This window comes from Peromyscus maniculatus, chromosome 12 (assembly GCF_049852395.1).
Source record: "Peromyscus maniculatus bairdii isolate BWxNUB_F1_BW_parent chromosome 12, HU_Pman_BW_mat_3.1, whole genome shotgun sequence".
Lineage (NCBI taxonomy): Eukaryota > Metazoa > Chordata > Mammalia > Rodentia > Cricetidae > Peromyscus > Peromyscus maniculatus.
In genome coordinates this window covers 70,752,156-70,769,436 of record NC_134863.1, presented here as the reverse complement: position 1 = coordinate 70,769,436, position 17,281 = coordinate 70,752,156, and the positions used below count along the sequence as shown (strand labels likewise).

General features: G+C 38.4%; 1 protein-coding gene across 2 annotated transcripts in view; it reads right to left on the bottom strand.

The window, feature by feature from the left end:
* Positions 1-17,281, bottom strand: part of Ncam2 (neural cell adhesion molecule 2) — a 423,714-nt gene that overhangs the window by 300,019 nt on the left and 106,414 nt on the right. The gene's annotated exons all lie outside the window — the stretch shown is intronic.

Here is a 17,281-nt window from a genome sequence, read left to right as displayed (position 1 = left end):
AACCACTATCATATTATGTATCTGATGAGAGGTTTTTCTTTACATAAGTTTCTGTTAAGAACTGAAAAAAAAATTACGTGTTTTAAATACCATTTCCAACTTGTGGGGGAGGGGCTTACTGTATTTATCTTGTCAATAGTCACTAACAGTTAACAATGTCATTAAGGCAGATACTGGATAAATTGTGCCCTTGGATGAAAGAAAAATGAACAAGAAATAAAATGCTTAAAAATGCACAAAATTAAGCTATGCAAAAAGAAAAAAATGAAAAAAATAATCTGTACTATAAAACATAAAGTATAATTTCTCCAAAACAGAATTGCAAAAAAATAGCAAAAGTAGAGGAAGGTGTTTCTTTTTGGAGACAATACTTCTCATTTAGTGTGGGAAATGTCTGGCTCTCAGACTGTAGAAACATGGTTGGATTATATATATATGAGAGAGAGAGAGTCAAGACAGGATACATTTTTAATCAGAATTAAATTGGAAAAAATCTTTTCCTTCAGTAATTTTTCTGACTCCTAAGGATTTTATCTTTAAATTTCATTAACAATCATCCATGAAAGATAATTTTAGAATAAGTTATGTGGCACTCATAGATTTTTTTCCAGATTTCTTCAAAATTATGAGAAGAATGTATATTAAACATTTACCTGTGAAGCATGTTGCACAAATCTATGAGCAGATGATATGGCTAGAAGATCATGATAAGGTTAATGCTGAAGAAAGTTTGATAATTTTAGATGAACTTTTAAAAATTATTCATATTAGAGTATTTATTGTTATACACCTGATTTGTTAACATCAATTGGATAATTTACTGAAGACAAAAGGTTCTGATCATAGCTTCTATGAAACCACAGCCCTTTATTGAGGTTATCTAGTGCTGAATGACTTACTGCACCCAAAGGCCCTGGTGCAAGATTTCAATGGTTCTTGGGAAATTGTGAAACAAAAATGTTTAGTTTCAGGGCTGGGAATGTAATACCTTTCCTTTATGTCAATCCCTAAAAAGGTTTATATCTCAAATAATATCTATTTTTCAACACATTTTAGTTTTTACTTATTTTATGTTATCTAAAATTGAAACCAGCACTACTGCTTTAATAATTCCTAGATTCTAGAGTCCCTCATTATCCTCATTACTGAGGAAATTAAACAATGTTCATGAAAAATATTTTTTAGTATCACAAATGTTAACTTCATGTTTCCAGCAATGATAATTTTAAATGGGTGTATTTGAAAATACATTTAAATTATTTATATCAGATGCATAAGTTTTAAATGCTATGTTATCAAATAGAGTAATAAAAAGGAGTTTATTATTTTTCCACATATAGATGAAATATTTCTACATTAGTATGACTATGACTATAGGGCTGCAACAACATATTCCATTAATTTGTAAATGGATCTTAATTTTCTTCTCCCAAAACAAGTGTTCTTGATAATTATGCCCAACTTCTTGAACAGGATCTGAGAATAAGGGACATTTGCACATCTCCATTAGTGCTCCCATAATTCCATACTGCATTACCACTGACTTCAATGTTTAACAAGAAATTGAAATGCAGTCTCTTATAGTTTTAGAGCTAAAAGCCCAAAATCATCCAGGGAGAGCTGTGGGCAGCTTCCAGCATTCCAAGGTTTATAGCTGATCTTGTTGCAATTTCTATCTCAGAAGTGATGTGACCTCCTCTTCTGCCTCTCAAAAGAGCTTCTACTTCTTACAATATTTGGCATATATCAGTAAAGCAATAGCCTTTCTTCTTTAGGCTTAGATCAACTTAGATCAACTGCATGGAAACTTTTCCTAAAAATAGTTACTCAGAAACTCAGAACATTAAGAAGTGTTTATGCATTGTGAGGAGGCCATCATTTTTCTAAATACTTTGCATGTATGTTCTTTATTGTTTATGTATCTTAACATGAACAAAGTGATTCATGCAAAATAATGAAAAAATACAACAGTTATGGAAATGTAGAGATAATTTACTTTATCAAATTTAGCCACAGAAATGTCAAAATAAAACCTAGATTACTAAAGTTCCTTATCTAAATGCCACACTATATATATTCAACCCTAGATGGACTATGTATAAAACTTACTTTTATGTATTTTATTTTATACTCCAGTGTTTATAGGAAAAAACACATTTAGTAAAGATGGACTGTTTCATTGTTTTCCATTGATTTCATTGAAAGAAGACCAAAATTTGTGTGAATAAAATTCTGTCAACCTTCCTGGAGATTTTAAAAGTCCTCAATAGCATGTGAAAATATTTAAGCCTATTTCTTATGTTGTCCATGAAACAGAAGCTGAGTTGTCAGTCAACGGATGCAAGCACAATCATTGAATGAATTAGACAACCGAAAAGGAAGATTCTAATTTTATGTGCAGCTTAAGACTCATGAACCAACACTATGATTGTCCCTTGTAAACTCCAAACATAGGACACGAATTATAGAGAAGATACGTTAAGAACATGTACTGAGCTCTATGACCACATTTTTGTTTTGTTTCCATTTCTGCTATCTGATCACCTTTTGAAAATTTTCCAGTGACGGTATACAGGGTCAGAAGGAAGGCTACTAAGATCTGAAATTGTGCTTCCCCATTTTCCTCTAATATTTGAGGAAGAAAACTAAACTTGTTCACACTTTGGAAACATTCAGGAACTGAACTGTCTCTGTGGTGATTTGAATGAGAATGGTTCTCCATGGACTCAAGTGTTGAGTGCTTAGTCATTAGGGAGTGTCCCTGCTTGAGAAGGATTAGGAGATATGGCCTTGTTGGAGTTGGAGTAGGTGTGGCTTTGCTGAGGATAGTGTATACATGCAGGTGGGTATTGAGGATTTAAAAACCCAAGCTAGGCTCCATCAGACTGCTTGCTTCTCTCTGTCTCTGTCTGTATCTCTGTCTCTGTCTCTCTGTCTCTCTGTCTGTCTCTCTCTCTCTGTCTCTCTTCCTCTGTCTAAGAATCAAGCTGTACCTCTCAGCTCCAGTGCCCGTGTCTTCTTGCATGCTGCCATACTCCATACCATGATGATCATGGACTAAACCTCAGAAACTGTGATCAAGCCCCAAATTGAATACTTTATTTCATGAGCATGGCCATTGTCATGGTTTCTGTTCACAGTAATAGATCAGTGACTGAGAAAGTCTCCAATGTATGGCAATGAAGGATATTTGAAATGCTGTGTGTGATCAAAGCTTGAAAATGAGAAAGAAGATTGAGTTTCTGAGTTCTAGAAACTCATACAAGGAGATGGTAAGAAGCTCTTACAGATGGTAATCTGTGGTGAAATGATTCTACAAATATCTTTGACAAACACACTAGCCCCAAATTCAGCTTTCCAAATGCCTGTTAAAACCTCAACCCAGTAAAATTAATAAAAATGGAATTCTTCATGGCTGTGCTAAGAGTCTTTGTTCTGAAGAAAAGAACTGAAAACTGTCTCAAAGATTATACTCTGCACATAGAAGAAACTCAAACTCTCAATTCTACTGTAAACATTTTCTAAGTTATCTGGGGTGCCACAAAAGTTTCTCATCTGAGTTAAAATATTTTGTAAGCATTTTAATTTACAGATATTTTAAAAAGTGTTCTCTATCATGAAATGTCATAATGTACAAAAAAAATCTTTTAAACTTTGGTTTGCAAATAAAGTCTTTGAAGTATGACAAGTTTTATATGATATTATGCCATAAGCAACCACATTTTTCTGTAATATCCACAGTACAGTTTTCTGTTTTAAAATTCACAATAATGGCTGATGTGTTAGCTGCATTTTAAAATGTATTCATAGAAATATATTTGCTATATATTTTTTTCTGAAATTTTTATCTATTCAATAATAGCTTTTAATATCCTAGATATAAAATTAGGAATAATTGGAGAATAAAAATGATTACAGTCATATTTCAAAGCAAAATGTAAATACTCTAATTGATGTTTACTGTCAACTTAACAGAAGTTATAACCACTTGAAATATGGACTTTTGGTCACGTATCTGGAGCACTGTCTCAACTGAGGCTGGAATAATCAGGTTGGCTGTGGGTGGGACCTGGTTGTGTAAGTGAAGAAAACAGCTGGGCAGTAGCAGTAGTATTAAATCATTAGTATCTAATCCTGACTGTGGGTTTAATACAGTCAGATCTCCTAAGCTCCATGATGGACTATAACCTATTTTAAGTTGATTTATTCAGGATATTTTATTACAGTAACACTAAAGGAAATGAAGACACTATATGAAACAGTTTAGGGGGAAATGTCATATATTTTCAAATACAAGAGAAGAGGGCAGAGAGATGCTGAAATCTTATTTCTCATGTTGCCTCATCTCCGCAAATGTTCTATTAACCCTGAAGTTTGAGAACTCAGGAAAATGGGGATGTGAATAACTGTGGAGCCAGATGTATAGCTCCTTAAATTGATACCCAGAACACCTCAAAAAGTGTGCTTGAAAACAGTATTTTTCCTAATCACTACTAATTAATAAATTACTAAAAAGTAGTATTTTGCCTAATTACTACTAATATATTTTAGAAGTGGCAGGAGAACACAAAAGATATTTTATCTTCAGCTGTGATTCTTACAACCATTAATATGTTAGTTGGAAAACCTTTAAAATCTTAAAGAAAATGAAATCTGGTAAAGGAAATACCATCTCATGTGACTCATGGACTACATTACTTCTCAAAATAATTGTTTTCAGCTTGTCAACAGAAAGGATGATTATGTTGACAAGAACATGGATAATAATCTGGAGTCCACAAATATGTCAAGGTATAAAGGATTTCAATCCATTCCAGACCCTAAGGGTTTCAATATAGTTAAACTCTAAGAAAATGTCATGCCAAAAATTATAGGAATGTTGGTTTGATGGGATATTAGTTCTACAAATATGAAATGCTTTTCAAATAAGTAAGAACAATGACAGCATTTATAATAACAACACTAACAAACAAGATTTTCCCCAAGACTCAAGAGCATGTGGATCTGCAGCTTTGTTGATGGTTAGGATTTCTAACCCCTACAAAGATGAGTCTGAAAAAAGTCCCAGACTCTCTACCAGTCAAGTATGCAAAACCTTCCTCAGATACATTGATGAGCCAGCAGAATACAAAGACCATCCAATAAGTAAAATCTGAGGCTCTCAGCCTCAGAATAACAGATCAAAGGGCAGATAATAGATCAATGAAAATCATCAAAATTGAATTCTGGAATAAAATTCTCCACCATTATTAATATTTGAATGTTCCTGCATCTCCTAAGTATAAAGTTCAGGTAAGCTGTACAAACAAATCTACTTCTTTACCAACAGTAGAATTGGGTCATCCTGCCCTTTCCACACTCCTGACTGTAAAAAAATAGTTAATGTATTTTTGGTTTCATAAGTTTTCAGATCAGAAGATCCAGATTGAAGTAGTAGCCATGCATTGTGTACTAATTATGAATATATATGTATGTAATATTATGTTATATATACATACATATATATGTATATATACTTATATACATATACATATATATTTTCATTCCTTGGGCATCATAGATTCTTAATGTGATTTTTCTATTGAAGTTCTACTGTTTAAATTAAATAAATTTATATATGTTGTAGTATGAATGTGTTTGTGGACATTCCCTCACCACCAACTGAATGTCTGAAAATCAGAGTTCAATCTGTGGATGTCCATTTTCTCCTACTATATAGATCCCAGATATTATACTCAGATCAAGAAGCTTGGCAGTGGGTGCCTTTGCCTGCTCAGCCATCCCACTAGCACTGTGAAAGGGATCTTTTGTACTTTACTCCAATAAGTTAGGTGATTGCAATTTGGGGTAGAAGGCCGAATAAATTTAATATTTGATGATTAAACTGTAATCATGTTACTGATTAGAACAGTTTGGAGTATAACTACATATCTTTCCTTTCCAGGTATACATTGACTTTATATTTTTGCTGCCTCCTTGATTAGGCTCAGGCATATAAATTACTAAAGCTAATGAATTAAGAGCAGAAGTCATCATCCCTGTTCTGGGCACATGCTTTAAGAGACAGACCACAATAAAACCCTTTACTCACTGTCATTGCCAGGCAAATGTTAATATTCCATTTGTGACTCCTGCTTCAGACAGGTCAAGGTCCATGCTTAAAGAACAAGTAATGAATATTTCATGACACAGAAAAAGCCAACCATTATTATTTGGAGACTTTTACCACAGCATATCCCAAGGAACTCTGAATAGTTATTTTAATGTAATTGTGTGTTCAGTTTTCACTTTGAACATTACTGTGTAAAAATGCTGTATTATAAATCAGAAAAGTGTCAAAAAAACCAACAAACAACAGTTACATGACAAAAGATGAATGGATCTTTTAATAAAATATGAGCAAGTAAAATAAGAAACATCATGATCTATGAAGTCTGATATGATCTACCTTATGAATGCAGATCTAGCATTTTCCCCCCAGGACAATTTTATTGCTGAAAGTTGATAATATTATACAATATGACAACTAGAAGATAGTTATGAATATTGAGGTTACTGAAAGGATCTACTAGAGGTCACTGATAATGACAAGGGAGAGGACAGGTGACATGTCTTCTGAGTACTTCTCAGTGGCACACTTCAGAATCCAGAGGCCAGAGTCCATGCAGAGGGGAGGCTACTTGCATGGAGATATGAGTCCAGCAATGGGAGAAGTTTTCAGTGTTGCCAACAATTGGAAGTGAACTTGACAGGTTGCAATCATCTCCCTAGTTCATTCTGGAGAGGAACATACAGATCCACTAGGATTCTTTTCAGTACCGAAGAGTCCATCATGTAGTAATCTAGAAGTACCTGGGCAGTCTGAGCAGGAAGGTGGCATAGTCTTTCCAGGTGGTGGCTCACTCTCCTTCACTGTCCTCTGAAGTGAAGGAGACTCAATGGTCCTCATACAGGACAGCCCATGGGACCTGGGAGCATGCTCCCTCCCCTTTCTCCAGAGAGGCAGGGCTCTCAGAAGGAGGTGTTTGCTTCTCAATGTGAAGTCCCTGGGCCACTGGCAGGAACCAGGAAGTCTACCAATCACCATGCAGTTTGGTAAAGATCATCTTCAGGGGCTGACCTGCAACATGGGGCTCCTGGGACTCAATACAAGGTCTAGGTGAGACCACAAAGCTGAGACCAGCAGCTCTGCTATGCATCTATGGTTGGTCAGTGCTGGGCACCCGGGCTTGCAACATTCTTGGTCCTTTCAGCTGCTGCTGCTTTTCTTCCAAGTCTGTTTGCAATCAGCAGGGACTGACTACCTGGGGAGGAAGCCTTGGAAACAGTCCTTACATTGCTCTCCCCTGGTGTTTTCAAGTAAGTGACCCTTGGTTTCTTTAGGAGATTCTGTCTAGGCTGTGTGGGGCCCTGGGGGGGTTTCTTGCCTGGGGCCCAGAAGCTGACATTGGGGATCTGTCTGACCTTGGGAAGCACAAGATGCTGGCTGGGTTGTATTTTCCCACTGAGTTCCTGGTCTTTGGACTCCATGTGGAACATTTGACCAGTTCCATTCCCTTTGAGGACGGTAATGCAGTATTGCTACTGGATAGCTTTGGATGCAATGGCTCTTCTGAGGCTACCTTTCTGCCATCTTGCCTGAACACTGGCTTAGCAACATCCCTGTCAGCCATGTTCTGATCTTCCCGCTGTCTGGAAGGTAAGATGTCAGAGCCGGCAAACGAGGGTTTCCAGGACACTTCTGTCTCCCAAGAGAATGTTCAGCACATAGTACAGTAGTCTGAATTCAGTCTGGCACTGACCTCTTTGTGTTCTCAGGAATGAACACTGGCATCTTTGGGTGAGCCAAGTTGATGTGTTGGTCCCTCCTTGGACTATCCATGGGACATTTCTAGAAAAGAGCCTTCCTCTGCTGCTCATCACACCTGTGCCCAGTGATTTGGCTTGATTGCTTGTCTCTCTCAGCTTGGCTTATGGGCCCTGATGTCTAGAGACTCTTGGGCCTGTAATGATCCTGGTTCTCTTTCTCCTTCCTGGCTTCCACAGGCTGTGACATTAGGAGCCCATGGCTGCATTTGAGGAGGCATCTCTTGCTCCTAGAGGTGTGGCCAAAGGCCTCACAGTCTCTGCATTTTGCCCTCTTCTGATGGGGGGGGGGGGGCTTCTGTATCATGGGCCCTCTTGGCTTACTCTGGGCTTTCTGGGCTGGAATGGCTCTATAGCCTCAAATCGGCATGTGTGTTTCCTGACACATCACTGAGTGTGATTCAGTCAGTGGGAGCTGTTGGCTTGGATTCGCTGAGGGGAGCTGTCTCTCCGTGGTCTATCCAGCAGGTTCTATTAGTTGTACAATGTGGACCCATACACCAGGCAGGAGACTGCTTTCAGGAGGCTGGCTCAAAGAAGTTGCTTTTCACAGCTGCTTACAAGGTCTGTGATGTCATTTATTATTGATGTCAATCCAATAAGCAGATTGGAAGGAAAAATCGAATCTTGAGGCATGAAGACACACTGTTTAATCCAGATCTTGACAGGGGAAAGCACTCCTCTAAACTGGGCTGTAAGCCTACATGACTTTGTTAGTGGTTATGTGAAGCTCCAGGACCATGGGCAGAGATTTAAAGGGCAAATTCCACTTCAAATCCAGGAACAGTTTTATATCAGTGCTCAGACCATCTACAGGAAAGTACTCAAACACAGTGAATCAGTAGAGCTGCAGTGGCACACACCTTTAAGCCCAGCACTAGGAAGGCAGAGAGAGGTGGATCTCTGTGAGTTCAAGGCCAGCCTGGTAGACAGAGTGACTTCTAGGACAGGCTCCAAAGCTACACAGAGAAACTTTGTCTCAAAAAAAAAAAAAAACAAAACAACAAAAAACCCCACAAACAAACAAACAACAACAACAACAACAAAACACAGTGAATCAGGACAGGATGTAGACAGCCAACATTTGAGTGGCTGTGTTTTAAACAGACATATCTTTAGATATCCAACATTCTATGTATGGAGAGAAGGTAGAAATCTGTCGGACTAGCCCATACACACCAAAGCATTCATTCTGGTCACCTTGACATCTAACCCTTATCATCTAATCGATCTAATTAGTTTTGTATTGAGATATTCCTCAATCTCAAAATGACCTTCAGTCTGTTTCCTCAGTGTTTATCAATACGGAGGGAACCTGGCATCTGATCAAGTCACCAACCAAGCACATTGACCAAGGAGCTAAGCCCACAAAGAACTCTCTAATTACTGATAGTATCTTTTTGTAGTGCCATCAGCAGGGAACAAAGAGTGAGAATCTAGGGCATAGGGGAGACCTGGGAGGGGAGTGTGGACACATGGAATAGCTCTCTCTCTCTAACTCTCTCTCTCTCTCTCTCTCTCTTTCTCTCTCTCTCTCTCTCTCTCTCTCTCTCTCTCTCTCAGACACACACACACACACACACACACACACACACACACACACACACGCATGCACACAAAAAAAAACAGAGAAATAGAGAGATATAGAGAGAAAAAGAGAGAGAGAGAAAGAGAACTTTATTTTTTTTCAAAATGGTGGTTGACTTCCATGGGTAAATGTGAGACATGCCAGGGAACTGTAGTTATTCAACTAGAAAATATAGACATATTCTGGAGAAAAAAATGAGATATTAAAATCATGATTTGTAAAAAGGAGAAGACTTGTAGAAAATTATGAGGTCAGTCCTATGTTGTTGGCAGCAACAACATAGGACTCGGAAGCCATGAAGACAGATGAGAAAATGTGTCAACTAATTATGCATGTTTAGAAGGAATTAGTGATTACTAATGAAGTTATTAGTGATTATTATCAACCCTGGTCTCAATTAATAAGTCAGGGTTGCCAAGAATTCAGATTGTGGTGCAGACTGGCATGATCCCTTTAACAATCCTCCTACCTCTCTCACCAAAGAGATAAGATGGGTGTTTAGACAGACAACAATAAGCAAATGCTATTTGTAACACAAACCTTAAAAAGTCTCATTAATAAAAAAAATCCAGAGCCAGGTATTGGGGTGAACACTGAAAGATCGGAAAAACAGAATAAGCCACAGCTAACCTTAACTTGCCAACTTCTCAGCCAATCCTGTTTCCTCAGACTGAAAGCATCAGAATCCTCATCCAAATTGATCTTAGCTGAACTGCTGCTAAAAGCTAAAAGCTTAAAAAGACTAGTTCCTGGTCCTCACACCTTATATACCTTTCTGTTCCTGCCATCACTTCCTGGGATTAAAGGCATGTGTCACCTTGCCTGGCTGTTTCAGTGTGACTTTGAACTCACAGAGATCCAGGCGGATCACTGCCTTTGGAATACCAGGATTAAAGGCATGTGCTACCATTGCCTAAACCTATGTATAATATAGTGGCTGTTCTGTTCTCTGACTCCAAGACATGTTTATTGGGGTGTACAATATATCAACCACATTTCCCCTTTATTTGTTTAACAATTTATAACAAATATAAGAAAAGGTATATACAATAATTATATACAATATATACAGTCAAGAATTTTAACAATGTCTAGTCCATTCACATTTGACAGATTCAGACAAAAAAACTCCATTATATACATTAGCAATGTCCAGTCCATTAACATTTGACAAATTCAGACATAAAAAATTCATTACCTATCCTATTTAAAAACAAGTAGTTCCTTTTGAAAGTAGATTCAATAATCTACCTTTTATATTATCATATCAATATTCTCTTTATTTTCTGAATAGCTTCAAAGCTCTACCTTTTATCTTGCCAGCTACTTTTGTGTATGTTTTCAGGGTGAGTTCTCCTGTAGGGACACACTGACCTTGATGATTGCTACTCTACCTGGGCTGGCTTGAGCTGCTGAGCACAATGTCTCCAGGGTGCTGAAGACAGTGGTCTCCACAGCCAGCCTGGCTTTAACTCACAGGTGAGTGATATGTCTCCTTTGGCAGATTAAGAAGTAGAAAGAGCCTGTCTGTCAAGGTAGCCTCCAGCTAGCTAGATTTTGTACAAATGGGAGTCTTCCAAATGGGGACAACAGGCACACAGGCCCTGACCGGTAGCTGGAGAAAACTAAAACCATAACCAATAAGGCTAGGAGAGGATTCTTACACTAGGAAATGAAGAGAGGGATGGAGCATGAAGCAAAAGAGAGCTATTGGACAAGTAAAAATGACCTCAAGTGAGAGCTCAGGAGGAACACAGAGCATGTGTAGTACCCCTGGGGGACTGAGGAAATGATACCAAAGAGGAGGGTCCAGAAAGGGATGCCTAAAACCAGAGCTACCTGAGCTGCTGTTAGTTGTGGGCAAAAACTTACACTAAGATAACCCTCACCCAGCCCAGTAGGCTCAAGACAGGCAAATCACTGAAGCCTGCTAGCCAGCAAGGAGATCCAAGCTGCTGAGCTTCCAGTCAGTGTGAAACAGTGTCTCAAGTACATAAGTTACAGAAAAATACAAGCACTTTGTCACTACAGTGGGTGTCAACATGAACAGCTAGCTATAAGGCAAAGGCCAGGGTGGAAAAACTGTAAGAGGTGTTTTGTTTTGTTTTGGTTTTGGTTGTTTGTTTAATTAAATTTCATTTTAGAACTTTTACTTTTTGTTTCTTTTTCTTTTTTTATTATTACTTTTTATTTATTATACACACCCACCACAGTTTCCCCTCCCTCCTCTCCTGCTGTTCCCTCCCTCCCCCTCCTTTCTACACCACTCCAATCCACTCCTCAGAAAGGGTAAGTCCTCCCATGGAAGTCAACAAAGCATGGCATATCAAACTGAGACAGGACCAAAGCTACTCCCCCCTGCATCCCATCATAGGGAATAGGTTCCAAAAACCAGCTCATGGGCCAGGGACAGATCCTGGTCCTATTGCTGGGGGTCCCACACCCAGACCTAGCTATATAACTGTCACCCACATGCAGAGGGCCTAGGTCAGTTCCATGCTGGTCCCTAGCTGTTGATCTAGAGTCCATGAGCTCCAACCGATCGGATCAGCTGTCTCTGTGGTTTCCTCCATCATGATTTTGACACCACCACACCCCCAACCCAAACCCCCAAACCCCTGCTTATATGATCCCTCCTCCCGTTCTTCAACTAGACTTCTGGAGCTCAGCCAAATGCTTGGCTGTGAATCTCTGCATCTGCTCCCATTAGTTACTGGATGAAGGTTCTGTGATAACAATTAGGTTAGTCACCAGTCTGATTATAGGAGAAGGCCAATTCAGGCACCCTCTCTACCATTGCTAGGAATTTTAGCTGAGGTCATCCTTGTAGATTCCTGAGAGTTTCTCTGGCACTAGGTTTCTCCTTAACCCCATAATGGCCCCCTCTATCAAGCTAGCCCCGTTTACATAAGAAATCTCGTCTATTTCCTCTTCCTAGGGAGATCCATGCGTCCCTCTTAGGGTCCTCCTTGTTATCTAGTTAGTTTCTCTAGGGCTGTGGATTGTAGCCTGGTTATCCTTTGCTTTACATCTGCTATCCACTTATGAGTGAGTACATACCATGTTTGTCTTTCTGAGTCTGGGTTACCTCACTCAGGATGATTTTTTTCTAGTTCCATCTATTTGCCTGCATATTTATGCATTTTAAGGGTATATATATATATATATATATATATATATATATATATATATGTAAATTGTTGAGAAAGCAATTGCCACAAGTTAGAGCAGTGGTTGGATATACTTCTACCTTAGTACAGACAGTTAAAGAAATATAAAATACTGCAATGGTACTTTTCTTGCTTATGTGGTATCTTCATGGTCCACATGAATATTTAAAGATTGGTTATAGTACAAATTTATGCTCATGTACTTGACCTTGTTTATTTTATATCCTATAATAAAACTGTATTCATAAAAATTGTATTGAGATTTATTTATACTAATAACACAAAAACAAAATTAGTGTTTCTACTACGGAGAAATGTAAAATCTTCACCAAGGTTTATTGGATTTAATAGTGACTTATTTTAATATGCATGGAAATTATGCTAAAATACAAAATTAAGGTATTGGACTTTTTTCTCCCACTCAATATGTGAATATAAATAATTAAACCTGATTTAATAAAACCACAGGAACAGTAACTTTGATAAGGAGAGTCATGCTCCAACCTGTGAAAGGCTGATTTGCATCATAAATAGACATTGAAGTTGCAACTCAATTAAGAAGTCTTCAGCTGAAATGAGAAGTGTCATAGTTAAACATCAGCATCCAACTTGACAGAAACCTGGAATTACCTGGGAAGAGGGAACTAAATGAATTGCCTACATCAGATTGGTCTGTGGCCATGAGGGTTCCAAAAAACTATGGGCATTACCACATTACCATCCCATTCTTAGGCATGTGGGTCTGGGTTATATATGTGTGTGTATGTGTGTGTGTGTGTGTGTGTGTGTGTGTGTGTGAGTGTGTGTGTCTGTGTGTGTGTGTGGTTATACAAGATAAAAGAGTGCAAGCAGCTAAACAATGTTGCAATGTTGCTATATACTTTCTGCTTCAAGTTCTACTCAAAGTTCCGTCGTTAGAGCCTATCAGTGATGCACTGTGACCTGCAAGATTATGTAAACTTTACTCTGCAAGTTTCTGTTGTCTATGTTTAGTACACCAACAGGAAGCAAACTCGAAAGAGAAATCAGGATTCAGATTGGGGTCTTTGTGTGATGAATCTGATCTTATTGGTTTGGAGAGGGTTGCGGAAGTACTCTGAAATTTGAGCTGTAAAAGGCATTAAATACCCAGATCTTAACAGGTTATTCTGTGGGATTCTGCAAGATAAGAATGATGAAAGAAATGCAGATAGTTGGGCACCTGGCTTGTGAAGTATAGGAGGAAGTCAAAGATTCTATGTGGATCTTTTGTGATTTTGCTAATTAAGAAACTGTGGATGTGGATCCTGCTAAGATTTACAGGGACAATGGATATTGGTTTGCTGGGACTGAAAAATAGCTGTGATTAAGAACAGACTAGACTGTGCAAGGTGCCACACCACAGGCACCAGATTCCCAAAAGCCTGCCCATGCACCAGGGATGGATCCTGATCCCCCTGCCTGGGTTTAACCCCAAACAGTTTGAGCCAAACAACCATCTTCCTTATACAGAGGACCTAGTACAGTCCCCTGGGGTCTTCACTGCCACTAGTCTACAGTTCATGGGCCTCCAATAGTGTGTCCAATCATCTCTGCACTTCTTCCTGTCATGATCTCGACGTCTGTTGCCTGCAGAATCCCTCCTCTCTCTCATCAATTGGATTCCCAGAGCTCAGCCTGGAGTCTGGCCATGGATCTCTGCATCTGCCTCCATCAGTCACTGGACAAAGGCTCTATGATGATAGTTAGGGTATTCTCTAGACTGGTCACCAGAGTAGACCAGTCCAGGCACCTTCTGGACCACTGCCGCAGTCCAAGGTGGGGTCATCCTTGTGGATTCCTGAGAGCCTCCCCAGCACCCTGACTCTTCCTATTCCCATGATGTCCTCATCTATCATGGTATCTTCCTCCCTGCCCTCCCATTCTGTCCCTGTTCCAGCTAGACACTCCCATTTCCCTATGTTCTCATCCCCCACTCCTCTCCTTCTGCCACCCCTGACACCCAGTCTGCTCATGTAGATCTCATCCACTTCTCCTTCCCTGGGTCATCCATGTGTCCCTCCTAGGGTCTTTCCCTGTTAGCTAGCCTCTCTGGAGCTGTTGCAGTCTGGCCATCCCTTCCCTCACATCTGGTATCCACGTATGAGTGAGTACATACTGTTTGTCCTTCTGAGTCTAGGTTACCTCACTCAAGATGATATTGTCTAGATCCATCCATTTGACTGCAGCCTTGGTACAGTTGGAAGGGGCTTGGACCTGCCTAGGCTTAGTGTGCTGGGCTCTGCTGACTCCCCATGGGAGACCTTGATTTGGGGGATGTGGGGATGTGGGGTGCTTTGAGAGGGAGGGCTGGGAAATGGGAGGAGGGAGGAGGTGAGATCTGAGGATGGTATGTAGAGTAGAATATTTCTTAATAAAGAAAAAAAATAAAAAAAAAGAAAAAGAACAGACTAGAATCTATGGCTCAAGGATATCAATGTTGTATCTCAGGCCACTATCGAACCTTGGTGATATGGATGAGTCTTCCACATCATACTGGTTATAAAGATAAGAGATTCACCACAGATTGGATCATGGAAAGCAGAGGAAGCCTAGTACTATATGGCATGATCAGAGTCTTTTAGGAGAGGCCATTGAAGAAGCTGCATTTGGGCCATTTTATTATCAACAGTATTCAACTCAAGTATATACTAGTTTGATTTAATATGTGTAAGAAATTATGCATCTATATGGTGTTTACATTGTATAGATAGATGCATGTTTATGAGTGTATTGCATATATGTGAGCATTTGTGTAGAGGGGCAGAGGTCAATCTCGATGTTTTTCACAGGAACTATTAAATTCTTATCTGTATGAGTAGCTCTCACTAAGACCTGGTGCTCATCAAGCAGACTAGGTTTGTCTCCTTTTCTCTAACTCTCAGGAAAAAAGCACATTTAGCTTTTAATACAGATGCCGGAACTCAAATTCAGTTGCTCTGGCTTGTTAGGCTTTATGACTGGTTTCACAATCTCTATCCCTAAGTTACATTTTTATTAGTAAAATTTGTCAATTTACATATAGGAAAATTATAGTTTAGAGAAGGATAAAATAATATTTTCACACAATGGAAGACAATCATTCATAAGGGTGGTTAAAATAATCTGCAGATTTGTATATGTCAGGCAAATGCTTTACAACTAAGGAACATAACTATCCTAAATAGTCTATGTCTTTAAAGGCGGCTAGAGGAGATTAAAATACCTTCTAAAAAGAGAAGTCTAGGTAAATATTTTATTCAAGATGTACATAAAATTATATGAGCACTATTTTCTGACATAAGCAGCATAAATTTTCTAAAATTTCAAAACTTCTCACTAACAACTATGTAATGATATAAAACTGTATCAGCAGTACTACAAAAAACTACCACTTTAGAGAACTACTCAACAGTATTTCATGAATTATGTTAATTGCTTTCTGGATCATCTATGTTTAAGCTTATAAAATTGTATACATCATCTAAAAATATGACTTAGAAGAATGCATGGCAGGTTATTTCTTGTAGGGACATGGTTTCTGTATTCCTATTTAAAAGCACAGAAGTGCCTAAAGACCAGGTCTGACAAATATAGTTCATTTAAAAATATGGACCAAAATATACCTTGGTCTTGTAAGAGTCTCTGGTTAGCTACTTATCACCCTAAGTAAAACAGGAATATACCATCCATGAGCCAAAGAGACTCTTTTCAGACACTGAATGTGTTGTCAACTTGATCATGCCTTCTTCATCTCAGGAAAATGAAAAACATATCTTCCCTGTGTAAAGTACTCACTTTGGAGGATTTTTCTTCTAGAAATCCATATGGAATAAAACAAATTTTCCACCAGTAGAACTCCTCAGCCAATGTGGAATTCCTAAGTTACTATTTTCACGAGGCACTTGTCTTATTTCAGTGAAGACTGTATCTGGTGTGCTAAATAATTTGATCATGGTAATAACTGTGTAATGACTAAGTATATTCACATAACATACCTCATATCATTTCATGTACCCTAAATGCCTATAATCTTATTTGGTCAATTAAATTTCCCTTTTGTATTTCAAGCTATTACTTCTATATATGTATGGTTTATACTTCATGCAGAATCCAAGTCAATGACTTTAGAAAAATATATGTTGTATCCATATCTGACCTCACCTCTTCTCTGGTTCTAGCAGATCTCTAGGTTTCATTTTGGGTTGAGTTTTAAATTGCTCAACTTAAAGTTTTGCCCCTCGCTTTGGTTTGTCTCAATTCATAATTTAGAAATAACAAAAATTTCACTCATTAGGTACGTTGCAAACACATCACCTTTAACACTATGCTATCTGACCATCTGCTTGCTTAACAAGCATTTGATCAGAATATGAAAATGGAATTCTTGTGAAGAACACACGTCTATTTTATTACTGAAGTGAAGGGAGACGTCATCTTATACTTTGGACATTTTCCTTGAAACATAAGACTAATTAAAACCTTCCTGAACAGTTCTGTTTCACTCTACATATTACCAAAACAGCCACAGACTAGCTAACCAAATAACCAAATATTAATCACATTGCATCACATAGTATACTTTGCCTTCTATATAATCTTAGAGAATTCCACCTCTGCTATACTTTGTGGTATTTTCTGCCTGGCATACATTCTTAGT